Here is a 13,031-nt window from a genome sequence, read left to right as displayed (position 1 = left end):
AACCTTTGAATAATGTTGAAACAGTTAACACTCTGGGGACTCTTGAAATTGGACTAGATGCATTTTGCATTATAAGATGGCCATGAGCCTTTAGGGTCTAGGGGAAGATGCTGGTTTGAATCTGAAATGTCTCTCACACACTCGTGTTTGAATGCTTGTTTCCCAGAAGGTACTGTTATTTCGAGAGATGTGAAGACTTTTAAATAGAATATTTAGAAATGGTTGTCAGAAGTATACTACTGAGGGGGCGTTTTAGAAAGTCGTATTTAGTCCCTGGTTCTTGTCCTGTTCTCTGTTTGCTGGTCTTCCACATCATGACAGGCCTGTGGCACATGCTTCTGCTGCTATGCCATTAGCGCTGTCTTGCCTCCCTCACCACCATGGGGGAAGCCATGAGCCAAAATAAGTATTTTCTCTCATAATTCGTTTCTGTCATATACGTTTTTATAGTTAAGCAAAAGAATCTCATACAGGCATTAACTTTCCACATTTGGATTAGGAGAAGTGAGTCTGGGGTTGGGGATTTAGCTCAGCAGTAGAGCACTTGCCTAGCAAGCGCAAGGCCCTGGGTTCCGTCCCCAGCTCCGAAAAAAAGAAAAAAAAAAGAAAAAAAAAGGAAAAAAGAGAGAAGTGAGTCTGAGGATCCATATAGCTGCATTTCTATACAACTGAGGAATGGAGAATCATTTTAATCTTATATACAGTTGTTTTGACTCCCACAAGATCATCACCCTGCTTGTGGTGCCTCCTTGTGAAGCAAGGCATGAGAGGAAAAAAAGGAGGTATCTGTTATTTAGAAATTCCAGTGCCCTGAAGATAGCCTATAAAAAAATGACTTTCCTATAGAAAGTCAGGGGCATGTGTCAAGTGTGCCTAGGTCAGAGATGTGCCTTCTAGAAGCAGGGGATGGCCCATCTATGACAGAATGAAAAGGCTTCCTTGTTTCCCTGAACAATAGAAGATGCGGAAGCTCCATATTTGCTCAAGGCTTCTAGAGAGTCACCTGTCAGGATGTACAGCTCACCACGGCACAGCACATTGCAAATGGCAGCGTGTGCTTCCTTATCAGCAGAGTGGTATGCTAATGCAACTGTCACATTAAATATTTGCTGCTGTGGCTCAGTTAATGACTGTCATAAAAGCATGGCAATAGCTAGCATTTTAAGTGTTTGTGGTACGCAATGTACTTCTTGCTACTGTAAATAGGCCACACATTTAGAACTAATTACATGCAAGCTATGATAGCAGGTTTATATTTTACAACTATCTGAGCTGTGATCAGCGCTTGCAATCACAAAGCAAGGGAAAAATAATCAGTGACAGCGACACCTCAGTGTTGAGAACCGTCTTGTTTTGACGTGTTATAAAGTATTGTTCATAGAAATGAAGGCACTTTGTTAGAAGCGGATAACATAACAAAATGGCCTCCATTAGGCTTTTAAACCATGTTTACATCCATGAACATTTTTTCCTCTGTAGCTGTGTTCATCCCAGTACACCCCCCAAGTGCTATCTTTTCTTTGACCATTTGCATGGGTATGTGAATAAAGGAAAAAAATCGCTATCTTTTTTAGCTTTAGTAACACATTATCTTTTAATTGCTCTTGGCTGAAATACAAATTGCTTATCACATGTACCAATTTATAGCATACATATGTATACAATAGCATGCAGTCTATAAAGGAAATAGACCATTTCAATTCCTTCAAGATCAGCAATGACTCTTACTTGTGATATAGTGATATAGTATTGAGAATTTTTCGAAGCTGGGCCTCATGTATAGAATGAAAACTCAGAGATTTCTGAAAAGATGTTGTGGACCCAAGAGTCTTATTCTGTAGTCAATTAGTAGAGTTCACAAATAGGGATAGAATGAAAGAAAAAAAAAAGACCTACCAATTCATAAACTGCAGGCAGAATTTTGTATATATGCCCTATCCTCTTCTCTCCTCTCCTCTTCTCTTCTCTCCTCTCCTCTCCTCTCCTCTCCTCTCCTCTTCTCTTCTCTTCTCTTCTCTTCTCTTCTCTTCTCTTCTCTTTCTTTCTTTTTAATCTATGTAACATCCAGAATCATCCTGAGTGAGTAGCTGAACTCTGTTTTGCAGGAAGAATTGGGGCAGAAGGTTTTCTATGTCAGATATAGTTTCTACAGGTTGGAAAGAATCCCCTTTAGATTCTCTTGGGAATCTTTACAATTCTGCTAAAGTATACAGTAATTTTGTGTTTAAAATTGTGAGATCATTTTAAAAGAAGACCCCACTGTATTACTCGTATACTGCTCCTCATGAGAGAAAAACAAACAAAAACAAAAACAAACAAAAAAGCAAGCAAACAAACAAAAAAACCCCCCTAAACTAAAAAGCTAAAGAGACAAGGTTCCAGATATTAACAAAAGAAATCAAAAATTGGAAAGGGAAGGGAGAAAGAACACTATTGACTTTTGATAATTGCATTGAGAAGGAGAATCGCTTTATTTAATTAATGCTGTGACCCTAGATAAGTCAACCACACCTCTGGGCAGGCTCCACACCTAGGAGTAGATGGGTAACACAAATTGGGCATCAGGGTTTTTGTCTGTTTGTTTTGAAAGAAAGTTGGATGGCTAGAAAGGTGACAGTGAGTCTGGGAGATATTGGGAGAGGTAGCATGGATATGATGAAAATATACTCTTTGAACGCTTGAAAGAATTAATAAAAATGTTTAAAAAGATGAGTAGAAAAATGATTTTAGAAAAGAAATGGGGGCATAGAGAGAGGGTGAAGTAATGAAGAGGTAATGAGCACCTGTAGTTAGCTCTTACTGTCTATCAGCAACAGTACAGGAAGAGAGAAACAGGAAGTAACATGGACCCAATATATACACGTCTGGGAGCCTCTGCCAATCTTTTGTCAGTTTCCTGGCCTTTCTGACCATCCTATACCACTTGGGAAACAACTTGTCTCAAATCCTTATGTTTGGCTCCTGGACCAACCAACATATTTTCCTTCAGTCCAATAGTCTAATATCTGGACCAGGTACCCATCTAACTGAACCAAAAAAGAGCCCCGTACTGTCAGCTAACCAGGCTGCACTGGGTTGAAGAGTGCTTCCTAGTGCCAGGGAACTGGACAGAAAAAGGGTGATGGAAAGTTATTGCCTGGCCACCTCTGCCTCCTCTGTCTTACTTTTGGCTAGAGCGAAGCACTGTACTTCAGACAGTAAGTTTATTCCAGTGCTCTCAGAAGAGCCTCCACCATCCAGGGCTCTGAGAAACTTTCTGAAAATAAGCAAACATTTTCTCAGAGATTTGCTTTATATTCAAAGTCTATTTTTTGTTTTACTGATTTTTATTGGAAAAATTAATACAGTATATTTCCCTCATATCTTCCCCTCCCCCAATTCCTCCTACATCATCTTCCACTTCCCTACCCACCCAGTTTTAGAGTCTCTCCCTTTTCCTTTCCCCTCTATCTTTCACATGCCCCTTTTTTCTGTTTTAAAACCAAACCAAACAAAAAACAAAGCATACACACACTCACTCACAAAAAGAATTAAAAACAAATAAGCAAGAGACCAATAAGACAAAAAAGAAAGAAAGAAAGAAAGAAAGGAAGAAAGGAAAAAGAAAAGCTCAACCAAAGCAAAATGAGACGAAATTCTACAAAAGTAACATTGAGCTCGTTTTGCCTTGGCCAACTTACTGCTGGCATGGGGCATACCTTGAAGTGTGGTTAATATACCCAGTGAGACTCCACCGGAGCAAATTGATTTTCCCTTGGCCAGTGTTACTAATTGCAGATAGTTTCTTGGTTAGGTTTAGGAGCCCATGTCTACTTCTCTGTCTTAGTACGGGGATCCTGTCTGGCTTGAACCTATACAGGTATTGTGTATGCTGCCAGTCTTTGTGAGTTTCTGTGTGCATCTGCCCTGGAAGATACTATGTTTCTGGATCTTACAATCTCTCGGCTTTCTCTTCTACATAGATCTCCGAGCCTTGCAGTGAGGGTGTTTATGAAAACATGCTCTTTAAGATTGAGTGCTGTAAACTCTCCCGCTCTCCGCACATTGTCCAGCTGTAGGTCTCTATATTCGTGCTCATCTATTGCAAGAAGAAGCTTTTCTGGTGAGGACTGAGCAAAGGCCTGATCTACCGGTACAGCCATATGTTATTAGAAGTCATTTTATTGCAACGTTCCTTTAGCAGAATAGTAGTAATGGGTTTTCCCCTAGGCCCATGACCCATCTAGTCTCAGGTGCTTGGCAACTGGAGAAATGTCAGGCATGGGTTCCATCTCATGGTATGGGCATTAAATCCAATCAGAAGTGGCTGGTTACTGCCATAACATTTGTGCTATTATTGCACCAATATATCTTACAAGCAGGTCACTTTCGTAAGTCACAGGCATTGTAGCTGGTGGATATTGATGATTACCTTTCTCCTCTGGTAGTGTGTGGAATACCCTCTAACACCATGAACGTATTTTTTAATAGGGGTGAAGCTTCTAGGTAGGCACCAGCTCTATTTTCTTGAGTTCAATGAAGTATGTAATCATTGTTTTCAGAAATGGTCCCTTATTAAGGTTTGATCATTTATTTGTTTCTTTCACTCTCTCTTTTTCTAAGACAGGGTTTCTCGTTGTAAAGCCTTGGGAGTACTGGAACTCACTCTGGAGAACAGGCTGGCCTCAAAGTCACATAGGTCTTTCTGCTTCTGCCACCTGAGTGCTGGAATTGAAGGTATGTGTCACCACTGGCAGGTTTTTTTTTTTAATTTAGAGAATACTTTATTAGTTTTTGTAATCAAACCCACGTATATAAGACCTTACATATTTAATACAGTGTGTTACCCCTGTACAAATGGAAAAAACTTAAGTTCAACATTTCTAGACCAATATGGCTGTTAATTTCTGTACAGTGCCAACTCAACACAGTAAACGGGGATACTTTTTTCCAAAGTTGACAGCACAGGTAAAGTTTCAAAAAATTCAAATTATATATCTGTATATATATATTTATATTTATATAAAAAGACCAATAATAGCAGTGATATGCATCAACAGCAGCAACAGCTTTTCCAGGTTCTGCAGTCATCTGAACAAAACTGTAGAGACATCCAGCATACTCCATTAAAAAAAAAAGTAAAAAAACAAAACCCGAGAAAACAGCACAGTTCTGTTACTCTTGTGGTACCTGGCACCATTTTTTTTTTAAATTAGCTTCTCAATCATCATCTGGAAAGAAAACATTCTGAGCAACATCATTAAAAACAGCTCTGATAAAGCACGGTCACTACTACGTATCATAAAGCAGGTACAAGCTATTTTACATCCACAGAGGTATGATACAGTACTGTCCTACATCTATAATACTAGAGGATACAATTTAAAAGGCATTATTTGAGACTTGATTCTACTTTTCCAGCAGAGGGCCCAAAGGATGGTGTGACACAGCTTTGTAAAGAAACATACTCTAGACAGGATTTCCTTTCACTAGTGGCACAGTTCTAAGGATTCATTCTCTCCATGAATGTCAGCTAAAACCGTTATTAAAAAAATGAAATATCCCTAGAACAAAACCGTATAACCACCGGATTCACATGAAGATGACCTAGTGGAGACAAGCTGGACCTCACCTTACCAACAAGCTATCAAATCTGTTATGTTTAAACAGTGAGACCTCCAAGGAAGGAGATGCCAAGTAGTGCTTCAAAGCTTCGGACCACAATCAAACACAGCATCCTTTTCAACAGAAGCAGAAGCTCATCTGAATATGCTCATGGATGCTGACATCAACATTTAATCATCTCCTCGCTCATCCAGGAAGAAGGGGAGATCAGTTACTACTGTACTTTATTATGTTCAACCAAATCACCATGTTACAAAAATAGCAAGCTGCCATAATAAAAAATAAGGCTCCTCTATCCAGCACCAGATAGCATCATTTTACTTTCAAGCCTAGAAATTGCACACTTGTATATAAACCAATCGAAGATGAGGATTGAGAGTTCATCTTGGTGGATTTTTCCTTTGATGAATATGAAGTGTCCTTCCTTATCTTTTTTGATGACTTTTAATTGAAAATTGATTTTATTTGATATTAGAATGGCTACTCCAGCTTGCTTCTTCTGACCATTTGCTTGGAAAATTGTTTTCCAGCCTTTCACTCTGAGGTAGTGTCTGTCTTTGTCTCTGAGGTGTGTTTCCTTTAGGCAGCAGAATGCAGGGTCCTCATTGCGTATCCAGTTTGTTAATCTATGTCTTTTTATTGGGGAGTTGAGGCCATTGATGTTGAGAGATATTAAGGAATAGTGATTATTGCTTCCTGTTATATTCATATTTGGATGTGAGGTTATGTTTGTGTGCTTTCATTCTCTTTGTTTTGTTGCCAAGACGATTAGTTTCTTGCTTCTTCTAGGGTATAGCTTGCCTCCTTATGTTGGGCTTTACCCTTTATTATCCTTTGTAGTGCTGGATTTGTAGAAAGATATTGTGCAAATTTGGTTTTGTCATGGAATATCTTGGTTTCTCCATCTATGTTAATTGAGAGTTTTGCTGGATACAGTAACCTGGGCTGGCATTTGTGTTCTCTTAGGGTCTGTATGACATCTGTCCAGGATCATCTGGCCTTCATAGTTTCTGGTGAAAAGTCTGGTGTGATTCTGATAGGTCTGCCTTTATATGTTACTTGACCTTTTTCCCTTACTGCTTTTAATATTCTTTCTTTATTTTGTGTGTTTGGTGTTTTGACAATTATGTGACGGGAGGTGTTTCTTTTCTGGTCCAATCTATTTGGAGTTCTGTAGGCTTCTTGTATGCCTATGGGTATCTCTTTTTTTAGGTTAGGGAAGTTTTCTTCTATGATTTTGTTGAAGATATTTACTGGTCCTTTGAGCTGGGAGTCTTCACTCTCTTCTATACCTATTATCCTTAGGTTTGATCTTCTCATTGAGTCCTGGATTTCCTGTATGTTTTGGACCAGTAGCTTTTTCCGCTTTACATTATCTTTGACAGTTGAGTCAATGATTTCTATGGAATCTTCTGCTCCCGAGATTCTCTCTTCCATCTCTTGTATTCTGTTGGTGAAGCTTGTATCTACAGCTCCTTGTCTTTTCTTTTGATTTTCTATGTCCAGGGTTGTTTCCATGTGTTCTTTCTTGATTGCTTCTATTTCCATTTTTAATTCCTTCAACTGTTGGATTGTGTTTTCCTGGAAGTCTTTCAGGGATTTTTGTGATTCCTCTCTGTAGGCTTCTACTTGTTCTCTAAGGGAGTTCTTTATGTCTTTCTTGAAGTCCTCCAGCATCATGATCAAATATGATTTTGAAACTAGATCTTGCTTTTCTGGTGTGTTTGGATATTCCGTGTTTGCTTTGGTGGGAGAATTGGGCTCCGATGATGCCATGTAGTCTTGGTTTCTGTTGCTTGGGTTCCTGCGCTTGCCTCTCGCCATCAGATTATCTCTAGTGTTACTTTGTTCTGCTATTTCTGACCGTGGCTAGACTGTCCTATAAGCCTGTGTGTCAGGAGTGCTGTAGACCTGTTTTCCTGTTTTCTTTCAGCCAGTTATGGGGACAGAGAGTTCTGCTTTCGGGCGTGTAGTTTCTCCTCTCTACAGGTCTTCAGCTGTTCCTGTGGGCCTGTGTCTTGAGTTCACCAGGCAGGTTTCTTGCAGGGGAAAAGTTGGTCCTACCTGTGGTTCCAAGGCTCAAGTTTGCTCGTGGGGTACTGCCTAAGTCCTCTCCGCGGTGGCAGCAACCGGGAAGATCTGCGCCGCTCTTTCCGGGAGCCTCCGTGCACCAGGGTTCCAGATGGTGTTTGGTGTTTTCCTCTGGCGTCTGGATGTGCACAGAGTGCAGTCTCTTCTGGTTTCCCAGGCGTGTCCGCCTCTCTGAAGGTTTAGCTCTCCCTCCCACGGGATTTGGGTGCAGAGAACTGTTTATCCGGTCTGTTTCCTTCAGGTTCCGGCGGTGTCTCAGGCGCAGGGATCCTGCCGCTCCTGGGCCCTCCCCTACGGGAACCCAGAGGCCTTATACAGTTGCCTCTTGGGCCAGGGATGTGGGCAGGGGTGGGCAGTGTTGGTGGTCTCCTCCGCTCTGCAGCCTCAGGAGTGCCCACCTGATCAGGCGGTGAGGTCTCTCCCCCACGGGGTTTCCACTGGCAGGTTTATTTGTTACTCTTGAAGATTTATTTTTTACTGGATTCAGACTTAGAATTAGAAGTACTCAGGGAGGACAGGGTATGTCTCTTGTCAACCTGCTTCTGGTGTTTTTCTTTGGCTTCTTTCATTCTTTTGTCCAAAAGTTGAACATATTCTTCAGTCTTCTTGTTTTTCCTAGTGTGTTGTTTCTTCAAAGACAGGATTTGAGTTACTGGACAGGTGGAGTAACAAGATGCTAGATCTTGGCTTCTTTGGTCGTGGGCTTCTTGTCTTCTTTGTTTAAGGGCTTTCTGACAACATATTGGTGGATATTAACTTTTTTATAGATATTGAAAGGCTTTCAGAGCCTACTAGCTCTTTTGGGCCTTAACTACTGAGATACAATAATATCTGTAAGTTCCGAAATATCCTTTTCTCCTGTGTTTGAAATAACCGTGTTGAGAATACCTTAATTTGCATCCACAATGCATCCTCAAATAGACTTGTGCTTCCTCTTTCAAGTTCCCCTTGGTCTATAACAAGTATGCCCTTAGTCAATAGCCAGGCACTCTGATGTGGGTCAAGACACCCACCTTGCTTTGTGGAAAATGTTTCTTTGTCCTTCTCCCCACTGGTAAGACCACACACCTTTCCTCTTTCTACCCAAAGCATCAGCAAATACTTTTGTGCCCATGTGCTTCTAACAGAAACTACAAAGCTCACATGTGTTGTTCACTTCAGTGAGTTTCTAACACGTGGTGTCTGGGAAGGAGGCATTCAGCTTCATCTTGACACAGACAACTACTAGGTTACACCAAAAGGAACTCAGAGATTCTTGCCACAAGCTCCTTTTTTATTGGCATCTTCCAGACTATTCTTAGATGATTTCCTGGGAACAACTTCTTCATTGTGTCTTATGGTCTCAGTGAGCTCTCTGGTTTGCATTTGGTTTTTTGAGTTGGGGTTTCTCTGTCTAGTGTTGGCTATCCTGGAACTCTCTGTATAGAACAGTCTGGCCTTGAACTCAAAGGTGCGTATCACCACACCTAGTCAAGACCTCTTATAGTACTTCATTTCTTTGGCTCCAAAATAAGCCCTGAATGCCTTTCTTTTCAGAGGGGAGAAAGAAAAGAGAAGATGAGGGAAGAGAAGAGAAGAGAAGAGAAGAGAAGAGAAGAGAAGAGAAGAGGAGAGGAGAGGAGAGGAGAGGAGAGGTGGGGAGGGGAGGAGAGGAGAGGAGAGAAGGGAAGGGAAGGGAAGAGGAGAGGAGAGGAGAGGAGAGGAGAAGAGAAGAGAAGAGAAGAGAAGAGAAGAGAAGAGAAGAGAAGAGAAGAGAAGAGAAGAGAAGAGAAGAGAAGAGAAGAGAAGAGATAATAGGACCCAGAGTAGACTTTCCTGCTTGGCTGACTTCAGATATGTCAAAGACTGTATCCTGTATTAGCTGCCATTCTCATAAGATATCTGAGGAAAAGAACATAAGGGAGGAAGGATTTACTTTAGCTCACAGTTTAAGAGAATATAGTTTATCATAACAAGGTGTCTCTGTACATGTGGCAGCTGTTACACAGTGCTGATCAGAGTAACTGTCTAGAACTACACTTAGGGTCCAAGCCTGTCATGGAGGACCCTAAACTTTCCACAACCTTCCCAAACAGCATCTATCAGCTGGGGACCAACTATTTACACCCCTTGACAGATATTTCACCTTCTGAGCATAACATAGCCTTTAAACTGTTGGTTCTCGACCAACAATGCCGTGGGAGGGGGGTCACCTAAGACCATCAGAAAACACAGATATTTACATTACAATTCAAAATCATAGCAAAATTATAGTTATGAAGTAGAAACAAAAAATAATTTTATGGTTAGGGGATTACTACAAGTTTATTAATGGGTGAAGACATTAGGAAGGTTGAGAACCATTGCTTTAAACCTTTTTTTTAAGCAAGAATATTTCCAACTGCAGTTCTCTGAGTGATAATCTAGCTCATCCATGACTGGATTTTTGGTAAACTTGAGCCCATCATTTTCCCCTTTCTCTGTCTGATCCTTTTCTCCCTATTTCTTCTGTGCACCCACTGCTGGCCTTCTCTCTGTATCCCCAGTGCACCCACTTCATGGTGCCTTCTGAAATCCTCAGTCAGGATGCTGGTCTTCCCTATGTTCATAGGAGTTCTTCTAACAAAAACAATCTTCCGAAATTTAAAGGAAATGTTCTTCTTGGTCTTTGTTTTTCTCTGGTTTAAAAGACCTGTATATCTCATGCTGTCTTGACTTTTGGTCAAGCATGCACCTCAGGAGAGTGGTGAGAGGGACCCCACTTCATCTTCACAGTTCTCATTTAGTAACGAACACAGCATGGCTGCCAAGAGTCACTTATCAATAACGCTTGGCCTATTTTCACATCTAATCCACATTACCTTTCACAAGTTCAGTCATATTTCACAGTCTTTTCTAGACCTATCTTACAAAGAGTATGGAATGTTTGGTCCTTATTCTCCCTGGAAGAAGTGATTTTTTCTCTGTCTCATGGGAAAAGCCAAGTCCTCACTATGAACCCAGCACTGAATCCTGAGTCCTTGGCCTCCGAAGCATCTTCCCCTGAACTTTTCTCTGAGATTTCATACAGAAGAGGGATTTGTAGGGGTGTACTTCCTGCTTCCTTACTGCCTACCCATAGGTCAGCTTGGCACATCATGACTCAGTGCCTTTTCTGGTATAGTGACATCTACTAGCACCTATGCCCCAGACTCTGGGGTCTTGTGGCTAGTGTTCTTGGGAAGAGACAGCACCATAGCCATTTGCTTGGAAAGACCACAGCCTTTGTGAGGCCGTACCCCCACCTTCAGTCTGTTCTGGGGCAAGCATCTGCTTTGATCCATGTGCAGGCCTGGTAGGTCATGGCCTACATTAATTCATGCATAACAATATGACTTTTCTTTTCGTTCAGAGAAATGCATAATCACTTCAAGGCTCTCCTAATGCTGAATTCTTAAAAAATCCAGTTGAATCTTATTTTCATGTCTGCTGGGCCATCGTTGAATAGCACCAAAAATAAGAAGATAACAAAAGATGGTTCCTTCAAATGACTGAAGACAACTGCTGTTTGAAGATGAGCACTTGTCAGAAGAAATGATTTTTGGGAGGGAAACCCAACTTGTAGCAGACAGAAGAGTGTCACCAGAATCCAAGTGCACAGGGCACACAAATGTGCCAGACTGTGAATAGGACCTATTGTATGGAAATGCCATGTAACCCAAAGGAAGATAAAAGTGAGGGAAGGCACGGATACAAAAAGCACTTTGCAAGCAGCAACACGCTTTGTTACTGTGACTTGATATTATAGCCTCCCTTGTGGTTCCCTTCCCCATGGTTAGACATTACTAGAGGCCCCTTGACTCCTGCTAGCCTCTGTTTTAATGATCTTTAAGCCGTATTCCTAAAGGCAGGACGTGGTACTTGGCAGGAAAAGAGCTTAACAATTTGTTTGTGGTAAAATGCTATCCTAATTAGTGGATCTCATTAATTTCAATAAGGCTAGAGCTAGCTTCCCTTCCCCACAGTAAGTCAGTCACCATGTCCTGCTGACTTTCCTAAGGGATCTGTCTCTCACTGTTTGCTTTGTCCCCTCGAACACTGTCAAATCTGTGACCTCTCATGTCACACCTGAGCAAAGGCTGCTCATGGCCATCTGCAATTCACCTTTCCTGGCAGCCACAGGGGTCTTTCTGTAACCGATATCCCTAATGATATGCCCCGTGGAAAACACCTCATCCTGCCTTGTTGGGTCCACCCTCGCTCATTCTCAACATCATGCACTATGTCAGTCTCTCACACAAACCGTAGTTTTCATTCAGACTGTCAAAGATTCCAAGCTCCTTTCTGTCTAAGCCTCGCTCTTTTCTGTTCCTTCTGCTTGGAGTACATATTCCAGGACAAAGCTTACCTGACAAGTCTTAGTCTTGCTCTTTCTTCCTCCTGGAGACAGACGTCCCAGCCACAGAATCTGCCCACTTTAGCCAGCTTTGCTGACTTCTCTAAATTGTGCAAACATCACTTTTATGCACATAACTGTTTATTACTTAGCCCTTGCTGAGAACGAAAATGTTCCATGTCCAAAGAAAGAGACAAAGTACCGGGTTACAAAGAGTGCAGATTTTTTTGTGAGAGGGATAATAAATATGAGGCTAGTTCAAGGTAATGTGATATAGGTCAGAGAATTCAGGTCCATGTAGGAATTGAGACCCTAGTGACTTTATCAAGCTGGCTTATCCCAAGGCAGCACCAAGGACCCTGGCCCCATTTTGGGTGCTGAAGACATGGTTCTGCTTTTTAAACTCAACATCACACTTCATTTATATCATTACATTATATTATTGACTATGATTGTACAATTATTCAAACTGGATACCAAGAATGTTGGTATCTCTATGTCAGAGAAAGTATATATAATTATGTTAATTTGAGGGATTTGTCTGTGTGTTTTGACTCTAGACTGAATCTATTTTCCCTGTTATCAAGGATATAAATATTGTGTAGTTTAAAACAAAAGTTGTTAGGATATTCCTAAAGTGAGGAAGTATTAATGTATATTGTAATCCATTTTTACTCTCCATTTTATTAAAATAGATGAATTTAAACAATATCAGTTACAGCAAAATCAAACAAACAAAAAACTCCACATTCCATGTGTGATTAAATCCATATTGTTCTTTGCTTGTCTTAGGGCTAGCAATGGACTCGCCCACAGCACTCACATTTATTTTCTGAATGAATAAGAGCTACAATCACTGACTAGGAGAAGAAAGGTAATTTGATTTATGTTAGATTTCTAAAATGATTAGTAAAATTTAGTTCTGTGAGGAGATGAGGTCAAAATGACTGTTTTACTGATTCTGTTACAGAAAAGTGATTCA

The 13,031-nt window shown here is 40.9% G+C and overlaps 1 pseudogene; it reads right to left on the bottom strand.

Annotated features, from left to right (window-relative positions):
• Window positions 1–8,162: 8,162 nt before the first annotated feature.
• LOC148006702 (small ribosomal subunit protein eS6 pseudogene) lies at window positions 8,163–8,902 on the bottom strand (annotated as a pseudogene).
• Between the last annotated feature and the right edge of the window lie 4,129 nt (window positions 8,903–13,031).

The sequence above is a fragment of the Rattus norvegicus genome, chromosome 2, assembly GCF_021556685.1.
Source record: "Rattus norvegicus strain SHRSP/BbbUtx chromosome 2, alternate assembly SHRSP_T2T, whole genome shotgun sequence".
NCBI classification, from domain to species: Eukaryota; Metazoa; Chordata; class Mammalia; order Rodentia; family Muridae; genus Rattus; species Rattus norvegicus.
The sequence above is the reverse complement of the archived record's forward strand: the minus strand, read 5'-3'. Positions and strand labels throughout refer to the sequence as shown.